The following is a 26,183-nucleotide window of genomic DNA, read 5'->3' as shown; positions in this document are numbered from 1 at the left end:
GTCCTACTTACTACCTACAGAGAAGAGTGTTTCTTCAAAAACAACCATCCACAATTGTTACATTATTTTAACATCTATTGATAGTGTTATGCTTTTAGGTGGATCCCCACCATTTTCTGTCTCGTACCACACTATGGAGGGAGACTTTGATACATGGTGGTCATAACCTTGGGTGTGGGGAAAATTCTTCCATCCCTACCACACAAACCATGCTCCTGGTACCAAACAGTGCTCAGCCTGTTAAGACTGTGTGCTGCTGCCCAGGGCTTGGCACTTAGGGCCAGATCCTCAAAGGTATTTAGGTGCATAACTGCCATTAATTTTGATGGTAGTTAGGTTAGTTGCTATTAAAGTTAAACGTTAGAGAAAGTATTAGCACAAAGCAATTGTAGTATTATTTGTAAGTGAGACCATGACTTAATATTTTATTAATGCTGTGTCCTGCAAGGTGCTATGCATTCTGGCCCCATCTAGCAAAGCATTAAACACATGCTTAACTTCAATGACACTGTGCACATACAGCTAAACATAAGCTGAAGTGCTTTGCTGCATTGGGTCCTGAATGCTCCAGTACCATGCAGGATCAAGCCCTTGAAGAAGTAGCTTGTAGCATATTTGCTATTTCATTATATAGTTCTGTCAAATTTAATATTCTTCCTGAAATAAATGATTACAATGTTGCAAGGGAATTGCAATATTATGATCACGGAACACTGTGACGACTTGCACCTCCATTTATTTAAAAAAAGAAATGTCTCTGTTTTTTGTAAATTAAAAATAAATTAAGCCAGGTTCAATAGATATTAAATTGAAATACCTTAAAAAAACAAATCAGGAAAACTCATTCTTTTTCATTCTGGTAAGAGAGTGTGACAACATATGGTACATAGTGGGTGGCTGTTCTAAACATAACATGTATGTGTTCAACCTAAAATGTTTTATTGGTTCCTGCATATGAGAGCAGCAGCTAAAAATGACTGATGACTGTTCTTTCTATATCAGCAGAGTGTAAAAGCCCAAGAAAAAAATGTAGGGCCTTTAAATTTACAAGTGTTTTAAAACAGACACAGCCTTCATTTAACCTTTTGTTTTCTCTAAGTATGCTCCAAGCTTAATGTTTCCTGTTCTTGAGAACCATAACACTGCAGTATTATTATTATTATTACCAGATTATCCAAAGATATATCACAAGGTAGGAGGCAAATGCCTTCCCCTCCCCCATACCCACTCTATGGCACCATGAAAGAAAACCTGCTTTAACCTTGTAGGTTTCTAGTACCACAGTGCACAAAATATATAGGCAACATCACTGGGTGCAGAAGAAAATGAGTCACATACATAAGTCTCATAGCTCTATCTAATGTGTGTAGGTAGTTATACCTCACTCATCATCATGATATCTGTTGCATAAACAAGGAAATCTTGTTACTGTCTCTCTCCTTTCCTCTTTTGGGATATTAGTAGTAGTAGTAGTACTTTATTATTATTATTATTATTTATTATTATTATTAGTGAGGGAAGTGATGTTTTACTCTGTGTTCTGAAGGTGGTGAGTTTTGTCACCATTCTGTTCTGTCGCAGTAATTCCACAGTCATGGGCCAGCTCCCAAGAAAGCTCCATGTCCCTCTCACATGAGTCTCACGCCTGTGTTTTCTTGGGACCATAATTGGTATAAAAAACAACCAGCAACTTATGCAAATAGTTAACTTATGTAACCACATGAACTAATTACATTTGCCTTCCCTGCTGATTTCCCTCCGAAGCTGTGTGTATACAGGCAAAAACAGGACCATAATTCTCCATCCATGCTGCTCCAATAGTGGTAGCAATGGTGACAATTGGTGTGTGGGCAGGGTTTATGTGTTTTTATAGCTGTGTCTCCTAACCCTGCTCTGAGCAGGTATCATACTGCACCCATATAACTTTATGTCAAGGAATTTGGTTAAACCACGTAAGTGACCCACTGATTCTTCATTCTCCCACCACATTATTAGTATTCAAGTTACATGTGTGGGGGTGGTGAATCTAAGGGAGTCTAAATAAGTAAGAGAGCCTAAAAGAGCATAAGTTAGCCTAGTCTAAGTATAAGTTGGTTGTTACATACTCATTGAGGAAACGAGAAGAAAGTATAAGTTACACCAATTAACATGCCCTTTTGACTTGCTTAGATTCTGAATTTGGTTCTCCACGTGGCCCACCATCCACAAATTTGCGTCTAGGATTGCACACATATTCTTGAGTTAGCAAGCCATGTCCCCTGCCTCTCATGTGTGAAACTGCTGCCATTCATAAGAGGGATGCTGCCCCGTTCTTCCCATGCTCTGAGGAACATGAATTTTGGAGAATGTGTTTTCCCCTTCAATGCATTTTCCATATCAGGGGATGATTTGGCCCAAGGTCAGCAATAATTCTAGTTGTTCAGAATAGTTATTTCCTACATAAAATTCTAAGCCTAATTCTGCTGTCACACTGCTTTCACCTGGGTGTAACTCCACTGACCTCAGTGGAGATGCCCCTGATTTACATTGGTGTCAGTGACAACAGAATCAAACCCTCTGGTTCTGAAATTTCTTTGGACCTCAATGAAACAGAAGATTTCTATTCAGAGTGTCACCTACCTTTCCCACTGACATATGAATCCTTCAGAACTTTACAGAGGATAGCCATTGATGGGCCTATCCTCCATGAACTTATCTAATTCTTTTTCCAACCTCAATTACACTTTTGGCCTTCACAACATCCGCTGGCAATGGATTCAACAGGTTGACTGTGATTTATGTGAAGAATTACTTCCTTATGTTTGTTTTAAACCTGTTGCCTATTAATTTCATTGGGTGACTCCCGATTCTTGTGTTACATGAAGGGGTAAATAACACTTCCTTATTCACTTTCTCCACACCATTCATGATTTTCTAGACCTTTATCATATCTCCCATTAGTCATCCCTTTTCTAAGATGAACACTGCCAGGCTTTTTTAATCTCTTCTTGTACGGAAGCTGTTCCATACCCCTAATCATTTTTGTTGCCCTTCTTCATACTTTTTCCAATTCTAATATATCTTTTTTTAGGTGACCAGAACTGTGCACAGTATTCAAGGTGTGGGTGTACCATGGATTTACATAGTGGCATTATGATATTTTCTGTCGTATTATCTATCCCTTTCCTAATGATTCCTAGCATTCGGATGGCTATTCTGACTGCCACTGCACATTGAGTGAATGTTTTCAGGGAACTACCCACTAGGACTCCAAGATCTCTTCCTTGATTGGCAACAGCTAATTTAGACCACATCATTTTGCACATATAGTTGAGATTATGTTTTCCAACGTGCATTACTTTGCATTTATCAACACTGAATTTCATCTGCCATTTTGGTGCCCAGTCACCCAGGTTTGTGAGATCCCTTTATAACTCTTCACAGTCAGCTTTGGACTTAACTGTCTTGAGTAATTTTGTACCATCTGCAAGCTTGGTCATCTCACTGTTTAACCCCTTTTCCAGATCATTGATGAATATGTTAAACAGCGCTGGTCCCAGTACAGATCCTTGGGGGATCCCTCTCCACTGTGAAAACTGATCATTTATTCCTACCCTTTGTTTCCTTTCTTTTAACCAGAAACTGATCCATGAGAGGACCTTCCCTCTTACCCCAAAATGCTTACTTTGCTTATCATAGAATCATAGAATATCAGGGTTGGAAGAGACCTCAGAAGGTCATCTAGTCCAACCCCCTGCTCAAAGCAGGACCAACCCCAATTAAATCTTCCCAGCCAGGGCTTTTATGATGGTCATATGTTGCAACTCATTTAAGTGTAGTGCGGAGGTCCAGTGCAGGTACTCCATAGGAAAGTTATACAGTGACCGGATAAATGGCTTGGAAAAGGACTTTAAGAAAGGTGTTCATTAAAGGAATGAACAGGGGGCGGTTGGGGACTCCTATGATTGGTACGGCAGTGAGCCAGCCCCCCATTCTTATAGTCCACCTTAACCCTCCTATGAGACGGGGGTGGATGGTAAGGTCCCAACAATGGATTTACTGGAGGGACCTGGATGGAAAAAGAGGGGGAGTTGGTAAAAGTGCCCTGATAATTACGGAATAAACATGGGGTTACCAGCACTGTACACTGTTATCTGCTGGGTAGTCGCAGACACCTAATAATAAAGTTGCGGCCTGATTAATCCCATGTCAAATGTCTCCTGTCCTTCTTTTGGCATAGCCAGACAAAAATACTTTGGTGTGAGACCTTGTCAAAGACTTTCTCAATGTCCAAGTACATTTTATTAACTGGATCACATTACAATCCACATAGGACATAAATCAGTGAGTGAAGACATAGTGATTATGGTGTTTTTAGGGCAGAAAGGAAAGAATGGTTAAAACAAAGAAACATCAGGAGATTTGATTTGTAAATTGCAATAAAGCTTATGTGGTCCCAAGTATTACAATCAACATCATGTCTGCTTTCTAGGAACAAATGATTTTATTTTAACCTAATATAGCACTTTTCATCTCAGGTACCCAACATGCTTTTACATAGTGTACAGGTCTAATCTTGTTCCTATATAATATAGCGTCATGAAATGAAGTCTCTTGTGAGGTGGAAGATGGCAGCCAGGTTCACTGGACATTGCACAACAGTGAGGAGAGGAGAAATTTTGTCTAAGGAAAGACACATAAGTCCTACTCTTAAGAAAAGTATCCTGGGTTATTTAATATCCATGTGTAGCAGAGATGACCTCACATTTATAGGACATTAGAATAAATACAACTGCACTTAGGCCCTATATACTACAATAATACATACTGGTACTGTTTGGACTCACTTTTTATTCTGAGTCAAAGTGATTAATAACTGTGAAATCACAAACTTTTCCAAGAAAGCCTAACAGATGCTTTGTGAGAGTATTCGTAACTCTGGCACACAGCTTGCTGCAGTTTTATTCTTCAGGAGAACCTGGTTTTATATTTTATGGATATTTAAATAAGTGATAGTGCTTATTAAATCACTGTAATATAGTAAATTTAGTTAAACATGTTGTCAATTAAATGGCTTGGAAAGAAAAAAAATGGACTACCATTCTCAAACAAATGTTTCCTTACAAAAACCTTGAAAAATTAAATTTCATTGAACTCTTAATCTCTTTCTGACTCTCATTCAAATTGTGCAATCTTTCTATCCTAGAAGGTTTAAGAGTGAAAGTATAGAAAATGTTCTCTTCTATCTTTGCCAAGGATTTTTGTCCAGCATGTCAAGATATTCATTAAAACTATATGAAGCTCAGGCAATCATTTAAATATGATCACAACCAGCCCCCGCAGAAAACACTCAACTTCTGCAAACAAGGGACAATATGACATTCATTTACTTCAGAGGTTAAAGGTGAAATGCATTTGTCACTAATGTCCTCAGCAAAACATGAACAATTCTTAACTGAAAAACATACAAACTATTGTGACATGAAGGGAGGTTCACAAAAGAATGAGCAGATGTCAACTGCTGTTGAAGTCAGGACTAGAATAACGGTGGGTGGGGATTTTTTAAATATTTGTTTCATTTTTAATAGGTCCCTTGTCATGTATACAACCACTGGGCTTGATCATAATCCTTTAGAAATGGGAGTTTCACCAGTCGCTTCTATGAGAGATGAATCAATTCCAAACATCCATTAAATGAATTTCATAAACAGCATTACAAATAATAATTAAATCATCTTAATATAGCTGGCCATTTAAAAAATTAATAAAAAGAAATAATTGCAGCTCAGTTAAGACAATTTAATTTAAGTAGTTAATATAATGCTCCTTTTCTTTTCTTCCTTTTTCTTATTTAAAAAATAAATTAGGGAAATTTAGTGCTGGTGAAAGATGCTGGAGTGATGAATCTGAAGAATGAAGCCTTATATTTGTTGACAGAACAAATGTAGCATGGGATGCACCATCAGTGCAAACTTTGCCACACTACCATGCCAGCGTGTCTCAAACTTGGCCTAAAAGAACTCTGTCTCATGAGTAAGAGGTTCATCTGCTGCTGAGACTGAAAACCAGGCTGCCAATTAGTGTCAATTGTGCTGTTGGCTTCTATGGTATAAAAACTCAGTCCAGCCAGAAGGAACCACTAGATAGTCTAGTCTAACCTCCTGTATGTCACAGGCCACCAGCACCTTCCAGCAGCAGAACACTAACCCAACAACCGAAATCAGTCCAAAGTATTACAGCCCACAGGAGACTAGACTATTACATAACACAGACAGAGAATAGGAGGGACTGAGATGCTCCAGTCCCGAGGTCCCCGAATGGCAGGGAAATGATTAAGAGGGATATATCCAGATAATCCTGGCAAGTGACCCTCTCCCACCTGCTGCAGAAGAAGGTAAAACGCCCCCACAAAGTCACTGCCAATCTGACCTGGGAGGAAATTCCTTCCTGACTCCACATATGGCAATCAGTTAGACTCTAAGGCCCGGTCTACACTACAGACCTACATTGCTATAACTATAGGTTTCAGAGTAGCAGCCGTGTTAGTCTGTATCCGCAAAAAGAACAGGAGTACTTGTGGCACCTTAGAGACTAACAAGTACTCCTGTTCTTTTTGCTATAACTATGTCACTCAGGGGCATGAAAAATCCATACCCCTGCAGTTCACACTGACCGTTATCCTGACCTAACCCCTTGTGTATACAGCACTGTGTTGATGGGAGAGTTTCTCCCATTGACATAGCTACCACTTCTCTTGGAGGTGGATTAACTACACTGATGGGAGAGGCTTTCCTGTTGGCATAGAAGCATCTTCACTAAAGTGCTACAGTGGCACAGCTGTGTCACTTTAGCACTGTACGTGAAGACAAGCCCTAACATCTGAGCAAGAACCAGCCAGCCAAGCACCCACAGGCACCGACTCCATGGGTGCTCAAGTCCTGCCATAATCCAGCTGTCCTAGTGACTAGGATTCTGAAGTGCACCCCGTTCCGTGCAAAATTAAAATATGAACCTGAGGAAAGCAGTGGCATGGAGGAGTAATGGCAACATGGAATTTATGCCTGAGTAGTTTGTATTATATTACACTAACAAAATAGAATCCAAATATCAACAGCTGTGTCTTGTATCCATTATTTCCCTCCTCCCCAAAATATAAACCTTTCCCACCTTTTTAATTAGCAAAACTGTTATTGAATATGACATGGGAATATTTTACATTTTGTTGCCCCAAAAGTGATTATTAAATAAGCAGGAAAAAATGTTCAGTGGGGAAAAAAAACAAGATGACCTTTAAAACAATGTCAAGCCCACACTGTCCTGTGATTTGTGTGTAGGTATGGGTTGTTTAAAGAAGAAAAATTGCTGTATATTAAGAGTAACATCACATTATTTAAGGCTGCTGTGGAAAGAATCTTTGTGTTAAAGTACTGTAGGTTAAATAAATAATTATGAGTTAAAATGCGTAGACTGTAATTTATCAAAGCTCAAATTGAGATTGTGCAGGAAGGCCTGTCTTTTTGGACATCATTACCAGAAAAAGAAATGATTTGTTTTTTATCTTGAAATATATACTGTAGTAGTTATTGAAGGTTATGACATCTCTTATTTTAGCTGACTCATTTTTCACTTGAACAGCAGCTCTCTCATGCATAGCAAAGCAGCACCCAGAGTCACGCAAGGAAAAGAAGTTTACTGCACCGTTAAACAGAAACTGAATGCACCTTTGAAAAAGTATGCCATAATATCTATGGAAAAAAACAAAGTAGGCTATATTGTGTCCTCAGTTACACCTACATAACTCCAATGAAATCCATGGAAGTCCGATTGAAGACGGAATATGGCCATAACGATTCTAGGAAATCAGCCCAAATTTTTAAGGATTTTTTTAAATGTAAGTCAATATGCACAACACTTACCTTAAATGAAAGATGAGACAAGAAGTATTTTGGACATATACTTAAAGAAACCTCAATGGGCTGCTTTGATGCAGATGTGAAAACATCTCAGATACAGTGGTGACTGAGTAAGCATGAATAATAGGTGTCCCTGATCAAGCAGTCAGATCCACTAGTGGTGATATTGTGTCTCTAAGGAGCCTTACAGGGGTCCACACTAGCCAATCTGATTGCCGGGCCCACATTACTCTGTGGTTCCAATTCTCACAGTTTTATCACAAGCCTTGTGATATTGGCTGTCTTGATAAAAGCTCCAGCTCCCAGAGTCATGTTATTTTGTGAGTTTCTCAGATTTAATTTAAAAAGAAAAAGTAAGTTTCTAGCCTTCATGGTTGCAGTTGTGACCCAAGTGTAACGGAAAGGCTCAGAAACCTGATGGCAAACAAGAACTCAAAATGGATAGTTTATTTAAAATCTCATGACTTTTAAGCCAATCTCATGACTTCTGGGCACCTGGGTCACAATTTTTGAACACTTGGGGTTGGCAATACTGGTTGCTAGAGATCTCTTGCTGTGTATATTTCTGTAAATTCTATGAAAATAGCAACATAACTATATCACCTTTTCTGGAGCCATCATTTATATTCCATTTAGTTTGTTAGTCAATCAAAAACGTGATTCCCAGACAGAATGTACACAGCCTGTGTACTGCAATACAAATGAATACACAGAAATAGCAGTACATGGATTAAGCTTTGTGAGACCATTACAGAATCACCTGCAGCATGAATGAAAAGTCAGACAGAGTTACTTCAGGAATATAGACAGGTGAGAGATTATCCACACCCAGCAATGTATAATATTTAGGGCCATAACAGGGTGGGCTGGGCCCTTTGAGACAGCTCAACCCAGCCCGGTTCTAACAATACAGCATTCCAGGATGCTGTAGCTCCCAGAGGGACCAGGGGAACTGTAGGTAGCAAAAAGCCTGTTGGGATGGGGGGAAGCATAATGTAAATAAATACCCTTCCCTCATGAGGATGGGAGATCTGTGGACAGTAGCAGCAGTGGGTTTCTCTGGTGAGGAGGGGACTGGAAACTGGACAGAGTAATCTGCAAAGGCAAAATCCTAAGCGGTAGGCAGATGTAGGCAGTAGCTCTGTCTATCTAAGGTATTTATATGGCCCCCACTACTGTAGTAGGTGAGCACATCACAGTCTTTATGGATTTATCCTCACAACACCCTTGTGAGATGGGGGGGTAGTATTATTCCCATTTCACAGATGGGAAACTACATCACAGAGCTACTAAGTGACAGACCCAAGATCACACAGGAAGTCTTCGGCAGAGCAAGGAACTGAATCCAGGAGTCCCAGGTTAGCCCCTAACCACTGGGCCATCCTTCTTCTCTGAGGTAAAAGTAAAGTAGGGACAGTTTGAGTTTGGACAAGGTAGTTGCTTTGTTATCTAGGATGAAGAGCTGGAGCCCATGTTAGAGAGAGGACATGTCACCTGTTACTCAAGGGTATCACCTATAGGTGGTATGACAGCAAGAAGGATTTTGTGGACCCCTGCAATTAAGATTGTATAAACTCTAGAGGGGAGGCTTTGGCCCAGAGAAAGTGACGGACTTTGTGACCCACTGCAAAGAAGGGGAGATGAGCACATGGACTCTGGAGGAGCTGGGTCCAGGAACGGTGAAGCACTGGCGGCGGTAGTGGTGGTTGGATTTGGATTTTCATTTAGACTTTTCCCTTTGGCTGTTGGGTGAAACACTGCTTAGCAAAAGGATAACTCTGCAGAGAACGAGGTAAATACCCCAAATAGCATAGCCAGCCAGAAAGGGAAGCTGAGGCACCAGGAACACTCACTGATGGACAGGAGAGACACTGCTAGGAGGGCAAAGTAAAATAACTCAGGTTCACAACATTACCTACTTAAAATTTATTAGTAAATGCAAAAAAAACCCCACTTTTCTAATGTAAAGATCCCACTGTAAAATTCAATAGATTTGTGTCGGGTAACAAAACACAGAAAGAGTCACTTCCTTCTAACACAAGGAACAAGGAACTTTATTAGAATTGGGAGCATAGTGTTATCTCTAAAGCTACGTGGTTTCTTTGTTTCCCTGTAGAGGATCTGTCTATAACTTTCCCCAACCCTTCTCTTGCCTGACTTCCTGATACAGACTTAAAGGAGCAGTGCATGTCACCACAGTCAGGCTTCCCAATGTGGCTTTCATACAAAGTGTTTTTGCTTTTTTACACAAAAAAGCTGAAGGTCTGGAAAAATTATCCAAATCTGTTAAACTTTACTGTGCTTTAAAACACGCAGCCCCCTCCCCCCGCCCCAATGAAACATGTGTTAACTACCCAGCTCTCTTGACCAATGCCTTAAGCTGCACTCAAAACAGACAAAGTAGCCGTCAATGATGTAACATGCTCATAGTTGCCCACTCCACTTAGGAAGGTTTCAAGTCCTCTTGGGCATGCTCAAGTAGAGTACACTGAAGTAGTCTAGGCTAGAACTGACAAAGGCCTGTGTGATAAATGAAGGGGCGGGTAGCTCCCTTTTATGGACACCCAGCCAGCCAGTAGCCATAAAATTCCTCTTAGTAGCTGTTCTCTAATTGCTCTACCTGTAAAGAGTTAAAAAGTCTCACTGCGATGCATAGGTAAAAGGAAGTGAGTGGGCACCTGGCCAAAAGAGCCAATTGGAAGGCTAGAACTTTTTAAAATTGAAAGAAGAATCCCCTTTTGTCTGTCTGCTGTTCTTCTCCCAGGGAGAGGCGAACAGACCAACAGCTATGCTGTAAGAAGCTTGGGCCAGGTATGAAAAATCATCAGTATCATACCTAGAAACTACTTATTTAAAACCCCCCAGATTTGAAAGTAGATCAGGAAATGTCTAGGAAGATGTGATTAGGTTTATCTCTTTTATTTCGTTATGGCTTGTGGATTCATCTGTGCTAACCCCAGGTGCATTGCAGTTTTTCCAATAGCTCATCTGTGTGTGGCATTGGATAGTTCTCTGGGCTAGTTACAGCATTTAGCTTATGGTAGTCCACGCAAAAGCAGATTTCCCTATCTGGTTTGGGACCAGAACCACTGGAGAGGCCCATGCACTCTCAGAGGGGCGGATTATACCCTTCTGTAACATGTCCTTGATTTCCCCTTCTATCGCGGTTTTGGCTTGGGGAGCCATCCGGTAGGGTTGGGCTCTAATTGGGCGAGCATCACTTGTGTCAGTGGAGTAGTACACACGTTTTGTCCATCCTGGGGTGGCTGAAAACATTGGCTTAAAGCTGGTGCACAGCTCCTGGATTTGCTGTCGCTGCTTATGCCCAGGGGTCATGGAAAGGCTCACCTCTTCTAGGCCACCGTTGCTTTTCCCTTCATAGTAAACTCCTTCAGGCCACTCAGTGTTGTCTCTCTCCTGGGCTGTGAACTGGAGAACCTTGATTTCTTGGGAATAAAAGGGCTTTAGAGAATTAACATGGTATACTTTAGGTTTTAGGGTAGGGTCTGGGAACGCTATGAGGTAATTAACAGCTCCCAGGCGCTCTCGGACCATAAATGGCCCTTCCCACAACACTTCCATCTTATTGGCCTGGAGCACTTTCAGGACCATGACTTGGTCACCTACTCTGAAGGAACACTCTCTGGCATGTTTATCCTACCAGGTCTTTTGCTCTTGTTGAGCATCCTGTGGCCACTACACTAGGGTGATCATGGGCTAAACTCAAGAGCTTTTCCCTATATTTAGCTGGAACTATCAACTGTCTCTGAGGATGCGAGTCCTCCTTGTACCCACTAGAAAGGGTTTCCTTGTATAAGAGTCCTCCTTCTACAACAAACCTGGACCTATTAGAAGAGCTGAGAGGTGGTGAGTCACTCCGTGCTGTCATCCAAGCTCCCTTGAGGCTTTCATCCGCTTCCTGCTCTACCTGGAATGGCTCCCTTGATGCTGGAGACATTAGTTCCTTGCTGGGTTGTGGACTTGGGCTTGGTCCCACTGGAAGCAATGCAGGTGATGGGGGTGTCTCCGTTGACTGTGAACTGCTCTCCGCTGGTGCACTGGGTTGTATTCCAGGCTCCGGTTGAGCTTCTTGCACCGTTTTAGCTGCTGCTGCAGATGCAGGCTCTGTGGCGCCCTTTGGTGCTGGCTCCCCTGACTCCGGTGGGGTTGCAAGCACAGGCTCTGGTGCTGACTGCTCCACCAGTTCCGATTCTTTGGCTGGTTCTGGCTGGGTCCTAGGAACTGGATCTACAACTGCTGCCATAGACTCTGGTCTGGGGTCTTGTTCCACCACCTCTGGCTGGGTCCCCGGGGCTGCGGTATCAGGGGACACAGACTGGGTCCTTGTAGGAGGCTCAGGAATGGAGTTAGGTGTGGATGCCTGTTTAGCCTGGCTGCAGGTGACCATCCCCACCCTTTTTCTTAGCCTCACATGGTTGGCTAAGTCTTCTCCCAGAAGCATGGGAATGGGATAATCATCATAGACTGCAAAAGTCCATATGCCTGACCAGCCCTCGTACTGGACAAGCAACTTGGCTGTAGGCAAGTTAAAAGAGTTGGCCTTAAAGGGTTGCACTGTCACTTGGGCCTCTGGGTCGATGAATTTGGGGTCCACCGGGGATTGGTGGATAGCTGATACCTGTGCTCTAGTGTCTCTCCACACAGTAATCTTTCTCCCACCCACACTCACAGTTTCCCTTCACTCTGGGGGTATTTGTGAGGCATCTGGCTCTGAAGGCTCTCGGTGGGATCCCGGGATGATGAATTGCAGTCGGCTGGTGCTCTTGGGACAGTTGGCCTTCACATGCCCCAGCTCATTACATTTAAAGCATCGCCCAGCTGACTGTGGGCTGCAGCAAGGTGGGTGGGTGGAGAGTAGGGTGGTGGGGGGACGAGAGGGCATCTGGGGTCTCCCTGGCTGTGTGAAGGGCTCCTCCTTGTGAGGTGGGGCCTTGGGCTGACTCCAATGGTGGGGTATCATCTCGGATTGCCCCTTCTGGTATCCCCACCAACTGCTACTAGCTTTCTTCTTCTCCGCCACTTCCACCCATTTGGCTATGATCTCCGCCGCCTCGATTACAGTTTTGGGCTTCCCATCTAGGATGTACCTTTCTATTTCCTCAGGGACAGCCTCTAAGAACTGCTCCATTTCTGTTAGGAGAGACAGATCTTCCAGAGACTTAACATTTGCTCCTGATATCCGGGCATCCCAATTCTTTACAATGTGGGAGGTGTGTCAGGAAAATACCATGTCTGGTTTCCACCTTAGGGCTCTGAACCGCTGATCGGCATGCTCGGAAGTTAGCCTCATCCTAATTCTGGCCTTTTGTTTAAAAAGTTCGTACTCGTTCATGTGTTCTTTAGGCATTTCAGCTGCCACCTCTGCTAAGGGTCCACTGAGTTGTGGTCTCAGCTCCACCATATACTGATCTGTAGGGATGTTGTACCCAAGGCAGGCCCTTTCAAAATTTTCTAAGAGGCCTCTGTATCATTGCCTACCTTGTATGTGTGAAATTTCCTGGAATGGGGAGCGCTATCTGGAGGAGGACTGTTAGGGCTACCTGGCTGACCCAGCTTAGCCCTTTCCAGCTCTAAGCGCTTCAGCTCTGTCTCCACTTCTAAGCGCTTCGCCTCCATTTCCACCTCCAAGCGCTTCGCCTCTGCTTCAGCCTCCAAGCGCTAAATCTATAGAAAGAAATTCCTGTCTTCCGCAGTTAGAACTCAGTCTGGGTTAAGGGCATCCCTCCAACTTGGCACTTGGATCTCGGGTTGGGGAAGGCTGACCATTCCCTCTGGGGAAATCTCCGGTCCCCCATCCCCTCCCTGCATTTCTGTCATGGAGCTGGATGTTTGGGCTTGATCTGGGTCTGTCTCCTCCGTGGCATGCTGCTTTGGGAAGATTGGTTGCTCTAGGGTTTCGGTGCCCAACCTCAACCTCATGCACAGGGCTGCCCTACTGTAGCCTAGATATTTCGTTGCCCCGAAGCTGGCCTGAGCTTCTTACAGCATAGCTGTTGCCCTGTCTTCCTCTCCCCGGGAGAACAACAGCAGACAGACAAAAGGGGATTCTTCTTTCAATTTTAAGAAGTTCTAGCCTTCCCATTGGCTCTTTTGGCCAGGTGCCCACTCACTTCCTTTTACCTATGCATAGCAGTGAGACTTTTTAACCCTTTACAGGTAGAACAATTAGAGAACAGCTACTAAGAGGGATTTTATAGCTGCTGGCTGGCTGGGTGTCCATAAAAGGGAGCTACCCCCTCTTCATTTATCACAGCCTGAATCAGTGCGGCAAAGGCCCATATCCAAGGGGAAGAAGGCAATAATATCCTGGACAAAGACAGTACAAGATATCACAACTATCCAAGAATCCAGAAGCAGAGAGGGAGGTATATACCCTTAAACTACAGTCCTCATCAGCCAAGGTTGGAAGGCTCTAAACAATAGTACCAGCCCATTCTTCCAATCCTTTCCCTTCTGACATCACTACTTCTCTTATCTGAAGCCAGCTTCAGCCAGTTTTGCGCTCCTCATGTCTCCATCTCCATTCAGTAAATGGAAAAGGATAAAATTGCCAAGGGAAGGAATTTCACTTTCATGCTTCACAGCAGATATTACAAATGATTGAGAGTAAAAAAAAAATCTATAAAACTAATCAGCTCTAGTTGTTTTGTCTGCCTCTTGTTTGTTTGTCATTATTGTCTGGCTCACCTTCAAGGCTCTGAGTAATCACATCGAACCCTCTGAGTTCTGTTGCTGCCTCCTGCCTCCCTCTCGCTCCCTATACCCTCACTGCCCCCTTTGTCTCCTTGTCTCATGGGTGGCTTTTTTGTTCCTTTCATTGTCCCCGTTCAGTTGGAACAGCTTCCTAACTATTGTCTACCAAGTACCTTCCCTCTCCTTCAAATCCGTCCTAGAACACGTGCTTCTTCAGAAAGCTCTTCCTATGTTCGTTTCCTCACCAGTCTTGCCTCTGCACCTGAATTGTTACTCTGAGTTTTGTTTTTGTCTGTGTTACATTATAAGTTTTTCACGAAAAGAGCCCTCATTTTATTTGTTTTGTAACGCACAGTGCACATTTATGGAGCTATATAAACAATTAATACGGAGCTTAATTTAAAGATTATGAAGAATGAGGTGGCAATTGCTACGGAAAGCTTCATCTGAGCAAAATAACTCAATCAGATTGCGATTTTCTCTGGTGACCCAAGAAAGAATTTACCCAAAGGAGGCCCTTTTAAATACTTTGGAAGGTATGGCTTTGCTTTATGTTCTTTATTTGCCTCCTCCTTCCAAGATACATTTGTACATCTGCTTGTATGCATACATAAACATATCCTTTCCAAGTCCTCTGGGACAGGTTGCTCCAAGAAATTTTACACAGTGGCATCTACTGAATAGTACTTTCTTTCTATGGTACATACACAACAGTAGAAGAGCATAAATGATGATTTTCCTCAGAACATTCAGCAAAAACTCCTTCAGGTAGTGCTGAAAATAATTTTAAGAACCAAATCCTTCCCTGGCCACTGCAGCAATGAGAGGCATGAATGCTACCCAATCTGTCCCCACTTCCAGGAATCCTGAGAGTTAAGACTAAACTCTTCCGAGTAGACCAGAGTGCCACGTTACAGGATTGCCTTTAGCTGCTCTTGGTAAGGTGCTTAGGACCGGATTTATCATTGTCCTGCATTTTGTGTAGTCACTTACACCCAGGGGAGTGCTCAAGGGGGGCAAGCAGCGTTGCGGTCCCCAATAATCAGTGGGGGATGCAGAACTCCTCCTGCTCCTGGGCTGCGGCGGGGAGAGCGAGAGAGTTCCCCTCTCCCCACTGCAGACCCTCGGGGAGAGAACTCCTCCTGCTCCTGGGCTGTGGTGGGGAGAGCAAGAGAGCTTCTCTCCCCTGGGGCTGAAGGAGTTCCACTCTCCCCACCGCAGCTCAAGAGCAGAAGTTCCCAGTGGGGAGAGGCGCTCTCTCATTCTCCCCAGCACAGCCCCAGGGCTGGAGGAGTTCTGCGGAGGAGTTTGCTCCCCACCCCCACCAGAGGAGTTCTGCATCCCCCACCGGGGCCCCCCCAAAAGCGATAAAATTTAAATTCCTGCACATGCCCCTGCTTACACCCATTGGGGTAAAATGCTTTCAAATCATAATGAGAGCATTTTTCCACTCCTCTTCCACTAGTGTAAACGACTACACCAGGGGTCAGCAACCTTTCAGAAGTGATGTGCCGGGTCTTCATTTATTCACTCTGATTTAAGGTTTCGCATGCCAGTAATACATTTTAACCTTTTTAGAAGGTCTCTTTCTATAAGTCTATAATATATAACTAAACTATTGTTGTATGTAAAGTAAATAAGGTTTCAAAATGTGTAAGAAGCTTCATTTAAAATTAAATTAAAATGCAGAGCACCCCCAGACTGGTGGCCAGGATCCGGGCAGTGTGAGTGCCACTGAAAATCAGCTCGCGTGCCGCCTTCGGCACCTGTGCCATAGGTTGCCTACCCCTGGACTACACCTTGTGGGAAACATGCAAAATGCTGCTGTTGTGATTTGGAAGTGTCATGATTGGATTGCTCTTAATCTTGTTCAAATGATCCCTTATCAGGCCTAAGGGCCCAAATCAGTGTAGCCTTGCTCCTTAAACAGTCATTTGGGCCCAGATCCACAAAGGGACTTAGCCATCATTATGATGCCTAACTTTTATGCACCATGAAAATCACTAGAATCCACACAGCCTGAGTTAGATGCCTAGGCTCCCTATAGAGAGATAGGTGCCTAAGCTAGCCAGTGGGAGATGCTGACAAGGGGACTCTATCCTAAGCCCTCTCATGGAGTTCAGCACCTAAGTCCAGGATGAAGGGAGGCATCTATTGCTGCATGCCATCCACAGCCAAGAACACCTGTCTAGGAGTCAAGTGGTTTGGATGTCTATGCTGTTGCTTGTGAGAATGGTTTAAGTGCCTGCACTAATACCACATAAACTGGCAGGAGCAGTGGCTAATGCCTCCCTTAGCCCAGTGGTTAGTGCACTTCCCTGGGGGTGTAGAAGACTCTAGTTCAAATCCCTGTTCTGAGTGATGAGAAGAAGGGAATTAAAAAGGGGTCTCCTACCTCTCAGGAGAGTGTACTATACATTGAGTCACTCTGTGGCCCAATCACTATTTAATTAAAGTGCCATGGCTTCAACAAAAGAGACTGAGACCCCTGTCTCCATCAAAACATCCCATAGTCTAGTGGTGAGGGCACTAGGCTAACGGGCTCCTTCTACTCTTCCCCCTCACCATTTTCTGCAGGGTTAGGTGTGCCCACAATACACATATCCAACTGGGCTCTGCAGGCAAGATAGGCAGGGAAATGCCCATCTTCCCCTGGTTTGAGGACTGCATTGAGGCTCAGGCTTGAGATAGGCATCTGGGCACCTGAGCATGCCCATAGGCAAAGACATAGGCGCCTAAGGGACTTTTACAGAAAAATGTAGGCACCGAGTGAGTTTAGGTGTCAACATGGTTAGGTGGCAGCCAAGTAGTGATTTTGTGAATCACAGTAGTGCCTAAAACTGGGACATAAGTGCCTAAACCCCTTTGTGGATCTGTCCCTTGGTGTAGGGCAATGGTGATTTTGGCTCCTGAGTCATAAGGGATCATCTGAATAAGAACAGTGCCTTTAAGAAATTAGTTGATTTTATGTGGCTTCTGTTAATACTGGGTAGAACTGAGTAGTGTTTTGCCACCTGATGAGAGACTCACTGAAAACTCCCAGTAGCGTTTGATAAACATAAACGGGAACAAAAGAGAAGTATGAACCTTTTTCCTTTCTTGTGACCATTCCCATCTTTCTTTTACAACTCTCTGGTTTTTTCTCTTTTTCTCCAAGTAGCTAAAATAGTTCAGGCAGGTCAGATGGGCTACAGAGATTGAAAAGGGGAAAAGAAGGAAACACCTGTGGTGAGGTCAATTAAGACTGAATCAAGCGAATACAATGCAACTGCAGAGAGTAAAGCTTTGGGCTGGGTCTTTCCCCCCTTCTTTCTCTCTAGCAAAGTCTTATGGGGAAAATAATCTTCTAATGGCTGGAGATTTCATAATGCCAAGGGGGAATGAAGGAAAGTTATTTAAAAAGCAAGAGCAGACTTTACTTCCTGGAATCAGCAAGGCAGCAGAAAGGCTGATACTTTCCACTAGTTTTAAAGGACTACACAAGGCACAGGGTAACAGTTACTTGGGTCCTTAGGGATAATATGAACAAGAATAACTCTGAATTTCCTTGTAATGTTTATTAATTCAATGGGAGATTTGTCCCATTTAGAGAGAAAGGTCTGTGGGATAGGGTCCTCTGTGTGATCATACACAAAGGGAATCTTATGTGTCAGCATGATGCAGCAATACATCAGCTTGTGGTGACAGGATGCAACAGGGGGAAGAGAACATGGACAAGAGAAGGAATGTATCTGAAAAGGTTTCATGTCCTCCAGCAGGCTCATAGCCACAACAAGTATGTGTGCAGACAAACGCATGTAGCTGCACATCACAGTTGTTCCCCAGCCTCATTTCTATCAATATTAACTTCCATTTGATGAAGAATTTGTACTGGGGTGAAAAAAAAATGTAACTTAGTGTTACGTTCATAGCAAACACACACAGAGAAATTAGATAGAAATAAATAGTCTTGTTGGGAAGTTGCAATGTAACACAACTTTATTTCTTAGAATTCATAACACAAAAACTCAAAAACAGGCTGCTGCCTAAGGCAGCAAAGTGCAGCTCACACACATCCACCCACCCCCGTCTTCTCCAAGTTGGCTCTTTTCAGACTGAACTTCTGATTGCACACTTTCCTACAGAACACTCTAGCCTGCAAGCAGGACCAGGAACCTTCTCTCCCCCCCCCCCCACGCACACCCACTCTTAAAGTGATGGCTTGAAATTCCAGCACAGTCCTCTATATACCACACTTAGGGGATATGGGGATTCTTCAATAGGAAACTTTGAAATCCACAATACCATTTCCTGCCTTATAAAAGATGTAAAGAGATTTCCAAAGAGACTTCATGCAAAGTCTATATATTATATAGTCATGTGTCTTCCTGCCCAGAGGGGAGAGGGGTGGAGGAAGCAGAATGTCTTTTAGAGAAGAGGAAGTTGACTCCCTGCTGGGACACAGCATCTTCTCCCATCAGAGAGTGTTGCAATTCCATCCACTGGTGGGAAATGCAGGGAGCCTTAGAAACTCCTCAGCCAGGCACCTGCTCTTCCCAATTTAGATTCCTCTGCTTGGTGAGCGCTCTTTTCACCAGCCAATGAGGAGGGAGACAGGGTCCCCAAACCAAGCAGAGTCAGAGGGAGTTCTCATTATCCTTTTTCTGTTTAGGGACAGCAGCACTCCTTCATGCTTCCCCTTTATTTTACCACCATATTTCATTGCAAACTTTTGTTTAATTTGATGTCCATTAATTCCAGCATTGCAGCTTTCCAAATCTCTCTCTCCCATTAAATATCTGTTGGCACAGCTATAGAAGCTTGAATTTTTCCTCACTGAATCTCATTTTTTTTCCTGCTCTTTTTGGATCCTTTCTATTATTTCTCTGGCCTCATTGGTGTTCACAACACCTCCCGTATAGTATCATAATACGAGGTAGTGTCTAATCCTGCTGTGGGTATTCAACTCCTCGCTGGAGGCTTTCAGCTCCACTGATTTTAGTGGGAGTTGGAGTTATTCAGCACTTCACACGATCAGACCCTAAAAGCAGGCTTAGTACCAATCTCAAGGGGATGCTTCCCTCTACTTGACTTACAGCAATTTATTATTAACTTTTGTTTATTGTCCAGCCAGTTTCCAACCCTTTATCAAATATTATTAAATCTACTGCATTCCATTTAAAAGATGGGTGTAGTATCTACTTACACAACATCCCTGATAAATCCCATGTACTAAAGTCAGTTGCTTTTTATGAAACTGACTTCTGTTCTCAACCGTGAATTCTGCCTTCTCATACACTCTGCTAGGCTCCAGCACATGAAGGGGGCAACCGATTCCCCTACACATACATTCTTTTACATTACACTTTTTACATTAAGTGTCTATCTGCTCATCCAGTAGTTACATCATATGCAGTTTGGCAATGAATGACGCTTTGCATCCAGGTTTGTCAGAACTAGATGCACCTAGTGTGCATCCTTTTTTAGCTTCGTGTGTGAGTACGCAATAGTACCAAGAAATCTGACAAGTTTTGAAGTACAAACTTAACACACTTCAAAACAAATGTGTACAATACACTCTTTGGTTCATCATTGCATTTAGTAATCGTATGGACTCATACAATTTTAAGCAGTGATGGTTGCATGAAGGATATTTGGTTACTATTTACATAATTTCATAACCTGATGAGCTCCAGAAGGTAGATTAAGCTATGAAGATTGCTCTTATGACTCACTTTTTTCCCTTTGCTTTACAATTTTACAGCAAACATTTGTGCTACAAAACAGTCACCAACATCAACTATTCCTTAATTCAAAATTAAGCCCAGCATATTTGTATTACTAGTTTGCTATACTGCACTTTCAGTTGAATATGATATTCTCCACCGCTTGTCCAAAACTGTTGTGTAAATAATGGTGTATGCTATTAAACAACTGCTACATTTCACCACCAAAGATAAGAGCATTTTGGTAGTGGAGAAATGATTCTTGGATGTATATATATATATATATATATACACACACACACACACACTTCATACAGTGCTTGGGGAATTTATGGTATGAAATTAGAAAAGCTGATCTTAATGGAGCTATTCACATGCATACCGTTAAGCACATGTGTGTGCAGGATTCTGGCGGTAACTATCCCCCAAAGCTCAGCAATTGAGACAGCAGGTAATGTTTGTTGCAGTAAAGACTTCAGAACAATTTTGCGCAGTAGAGATGCAATCCTGCTGGTTGCTGAGCATTCACAGCACGTAATCACATGCTTAACTTTAAGAATAGTTAAATAGTCCCATTGAAATAACAATTATGCATGTGCTTTGCTGGATCAGGGCCAAAGTGCTCAGCACCTTACAGGGTCAACCCTTAGGCAAAGAGAAATGTCAGGGACTGTAATAGTAAGCACTACTGTGAAGATCTGTCTGACACCTTGCTGGTGTTTGGTAGCACAGATGATCATGCCACCAATCTTTTTTCAGCATGTCTGTTGAAGCCAATGAGAGCTCCTTGTTTTGTTCAGGATCAGATCAAGTGGGGCTTGAGCAAAAATTTTATAACAGGTGGGGAATTAGTGTGGTGGAAAGAGAAAGGCGAACTAATCCAGACAGCTGGTACTGCCACAGCATAGGACAGAGAGCCTGTGGAGGAGAGTAGGGAGAGGGAAACTAAGAGAAGGCCAGAACTGGCAGTCTGTAGGGAACCCAGTTGAGCTCACAAAAGTAGATGGGGTGCGGACATGATAGGCTTAAGAGTATCATTTTTTAGTTGAAAATGACGTAGATAAAGCTTGTACTAATTCTGATGTATGGCATCCAGCTAATCTGATGGTGGAAACATCAGAAATCATTTGTTAGATTGATTGGGTTAGAGACAGTGGAAATCCACCCTGCAGAGGGCATGATGTGGTTCTGTTTCCAGACTGGACTTTTGAAGGAAGGAATTGGAGTTATCAAGACGTGAAGCATAGTGTCCAGTGCTTGAATGAGTGAGTCAGTAGAGTGTTTCAAAGCAAGGATGTGTGGAAGCCTCTGTTGCAGAGTTTATAGAAGGCAGATTTGCAGCATAGTATAGCAAATCAGAGATCAGTTAACGTTGACTCGAATATACTCTATGTATATATATTTGAGTGTGTGCTTGTTAAAATAATGGAGTGTCACCATTGCACAGATAAATTTTACACAAATGCAAGAAAACCCAAATTGTAAGTTTCCTGCAATAATGTTAATGCAACTATATTACACCTGTGTACAACTGTAACCTGGAGACTCACTGCCCCAAGGCAATCCAATCCCTCCCTGAGTTCCCTGGCGCACAGGGGAGGGTGCAGGTTTTTGTGATATTTGTTGGGTTTGTAAGTCTCAGCTCCTGGAGTCATGTGACTACATGAGAGTCTCAGTGTCACAGAAAGGAAATTTTTGGCCCTCAGGGTGATGAAGAAACATTTAAAAACATAAAACCTAAAGGCTCAAAATCCAGAAGGCAAACAAAAAAGGACCCAAAATGTATTCTTCTTTTTATTTATTTTTTTTGTGTGAAACCTCATGATTTTAAGCCAATGTTGTGGCTTTATGGTGCTTGACGTGATTTTTGAATGATTGGGACCGGCAATACTGCGGTATGGATAAGGTCCAACTTCTGTGTTTTAGAGCATAAGCTCAAGTAATACTGCTCTGCTTCTCCCCATGTCCCCAATAAAGATGTTCAATAGGAAGGTCAAGACTTCAGTCTATAGAGTAATTTTTGCTCTTGACTTTCCATAGGTGCCAATAATGCTGTTGACCAATGGGTAATATATATCCCCGCCAATTGCTTTTTAGCTAGTGTGATTATAGTTTTCTATTACTTGGTGAACATTAACTTCTGTCAATGTACACAACATTATTTTTGCTCTTCACTACTGGGCATTTAACTAGGTATTTATATTACATACTGTTTATATTTATTTACACTGTATTCAATATCAAATGCACTGCACAGTACAGACTAATTTTTCCAGTACTTCTTTACTCAGCAATAGTATTTTTCAGTGTAAATATTTTGAATATTTTAACAAACAATTTAAATCCACTTACAATATACATTACAGTAATTCAGGATCAAATCCATGGATGTGGTTTCAAAAAATATACTTCCATATTAGTTGATCTAGAGTCGACTAGCAAAGTGATTACACTAATATCAACCCCTCAATTATAGCAGCAGAGCATTATAAAGTGGATAGCTTTAGACAGATAGAAGTGGAAGCTTGAACAAATGACCAGGGAGGAGTATAAAAATATTGCTCAGGCATGCAGGAGTGAAATCAGGAAGGCCAAATCACAATTGGAGTTGCAGCTAGCAAGGGATGTTAAGAGTAACAAGAAGAAGGTCAGGGAAAATGTGGGCCCCTTACTGAATAGGGGAGGCAACCTAGTGACAGAGGATGTGGAAAAAGCTAATGTACTCAATGCTTTTTTTGCCTCTGTCTTCACGAACAAGGTCAGCTCACAGACTACTGCACTGGGCAGCACAGTATGGGGAGGAGGTGACCAGCCCTCTGTGGAGAAAGAAGTGGTTCAGGACTATTTAGAAAAGCTGGACATGCACAAGTCTATGGGGCCGGATGCACTGTATCCAAGGGTGCTAAAGGAGTTGGCGAATGTGATTGCAGAGCCATTGGCCATTACCTTTGAAAACTTATTATCTTTGAAAACCCATCCGGGGGAGGTCCCGGATGACTGGAAAAAGGCTAATGTAGTGCCCATCTCTAAAAAAGGGAAGGAGGAGGATCCAGGGAACTACAGGCCAGAGAGTCTCACCTCAGTCCCTGGAAAAATCATGGAGCAGGTCCTCAAGGAATCAATTTTGAAGCACTTAGAGGAGAGGAAAGAGATCAGGAACAGTCAGCATGGATTCACCAAGGGCAAGTCATGCCTGACTAACCTAATTGCCTTCTATGATGAGATAACTGGCTCTGTGGATGAGGGGAAAGCAGTGGACGTGTTATTCCTTGACTTTAGCAAAGCTTTTGATACAGTCTCCCACAGTATTCTTTCCAGCAAGTTAAAGAAGTATGGGCTGGATGAATGGACTATAAGGTGGATAGAAAGCTGGCTAGATTGTCAAGCTCAACGGGTAGTGCTCAATGGCTCCATGTCTAGTTGGCAGCCGGTATCAAGCAAAATGCCCCAAGGGTCGGTCATGTGGCCGGTTTTGTTCAATATCTTCATTAATGATCTGGAGGATGGCATGGATTGCACCCTCAGCAAGTTTGCAGATGACACTAAACTGGGAGGAGTGGTACATATGCTGGAGGGTAGGGATAGGATACAGAGGGACCTAGACAAATTAGAGGATTGGTTCAACAAGGACAAATGCAGAGTTCTGTACTTAGGAAGGAAGAATCCCATGCACTGCTACAGACTAGGGACCAAGTGGCTAGGCAGCAGTTCTGCAGAAAAGGACCTAGGGGTTACAGTGGAGAAGAAGCTATATATGAGTCAACAGTGTGCCCTTGTTGTCAAGAAGGCTAATAGCATTTTGGGATGTATAAGTAGGAGCATTGCCAGCAGATCGAGGGACGTGATCATTCCATTGGTGAGGCCTCATCTGGAGTACTGTGTCCAGCTTTGGGCCCCACACTACAAGAAGGATGTGGAAAAATTGGAAAGAGTCCAGTGGAGGGCAACAAAAATGATTAGGGGGCTGGAGCACATGACTCATGAGGAGAGGCTGAGGGAACTGGGATTATTCAGTCTGCAGAAGAGAAGAATGGGGAGGAGGGATTGATAGCTGCTTTCAACTATCTGAAAGGGGGTTCCAAAGAAAATGGATCTTGACTGTTCTCAGTGGTAGCAGATGACAGAAGAAGGAGAAATGGTCTCAAGTTGCAGTCGGGGAGGTTTAGGTTGGATATTAGGAAAAACTTTTTCACTATGAGGGTGGTGAAGCACTGGAATGGGTTACCTAGGGAAGTGGTGGAATCTCCTTCCTTTGAGGTTTTTAAGGTCAGGCTTGACAAAGTCCTGTCTGGGATGATTTAGTTGGGGATTGGTCCTGCTTTGAGCAGGGAGTTGGACTAGATGACCTTCTGAGGTCCTTTGCAACCCTGATATTCTATGATTCTATAAAGATCTTTAAAATGCAGACAGGCTTTTAAAAGGTATCTTTCCCTAAAAAATAATGGAAAAAACAAACAAAAAGAATCAAGATGGAGACATCAGTGTCATATGAATGAAGTTAAGCATGATTTTACTTATAAAGTACTGACTGATACCATCACTATAATGAATGTTTTCTGAGTCAAAAACCTAAGAAAAAACAAACTAAACTGCCTGTGTAAGTTTCTGGTTTCATTTGGCTGCCTTTGATAAAACTCTATACCATTTCAGGCTCCTAAGACAACTAATTCCATTCTAACTAACGTTTTTATTGGCTGAAGCTCACCATATAAATCTAAATGTCTGGTTACATATTATTTTAGCACACTGTAGTAAAAATATTTTTTTGGAAATAAATTAAATAAAACAACCCCCATGAGCCTAAATTATTAATGGTTTATGCCAGTACAACTGCTGAAATAAGTACAATTAATCCAATTTTCAGCAGCTGTATGATAGGAAATAAAATAAAGTTTGTATTCTAAGTGATAGAATCCTTTTCAGTAGCATAAAAAATTGTTTTAGCAAATTGTCCTTTGTGCCACACTGATGTAAAAATGTGTATCTTAAATTAAATCAGTTAAATTCAATATTGGAGATCTTTCAACATGCAGCTTTTATTAAAATATAATGACCATTATTTTTCATATATGGCATGTGATACTATACTAATTAAAAGCTACCTTCCTGCATTAGAGCTTAATCCTATTCCAGGATCCAGCACTTAATGTACTACTAAAATAATTCTTTGATAGTCCAATCCTAGGAGATGCTGAATGCTCTCAATCCTCAGTTCCCAATGGACTTAATGGGCACTGAGGTTGCTTTGCTGGTTTTCCATAGATTTTTAAGGTCAGGATGGACGATTATGATTGTCATTGTTACAGGGTTGCTGAATCTCTGTCTCCTTTCTGGTCTTTCTGAGTGCAACCCATCAAGTGTCAGGCCTTGTGCTTTTTCTTCTTCTGGGGTGGAATCTGGCAGTTCTCTCACTCTTAGAACAGGACCTGAGCGACAGTACCCTGTGCCTCAACTATGCTTATCCAGCAGACAGGGCCGGTGCAACCCATTAGGCGACCTAGGCGGTTGCCTAGGGCACTAGCATTTGGGGGGCGGCATTTTGGGTCCTTTGGCGGCGACCACGGTGGCCGGATCTTAGGCGGAGGGAGCTGGGGCAGGGGAGCACGTGGAGGGCCACTTGCAGCAAGTGGCGGGGGGGCGGCACGCAGGGGAACTCCCCGCCCCAGCTCACCTCTGCTCCGCCTCTTCTCCTGAGCACGCCCGCCCCGCTCTGCTTCTCTCCCTCCCAGGCTTGCAGCGCCAAACAGCTGATTGGCGCCGCAAGCCTGGGAGGCGGGAGAAGTGGAGTGGCGACGGCGTGCTCGGGGAGGAGGCGGAGCAGAGGTGAGCTGGGGCAGGGAGCTGCCACACGGCTCCCCGGGCCGGGGGGAGC

Source organism: Terrapene carolina, unplaced genomic scaffold, assembly GCF_002925995.2.
Source record: "Terrapene carolina triunguis isolate 2854851 unplaced genomic scaffold, T_m_triunguis-2.0 Scaffold139, whole genome shotgun sequence".
Classification (NCBI taxonomy): Eukaryota; Metazoa; Chordata; order Testudines; family Emydidae; genus Terrapene; species Terrapene triunguis.
This window is presented reverse-complemented; position numbering follows the sequence as displayed.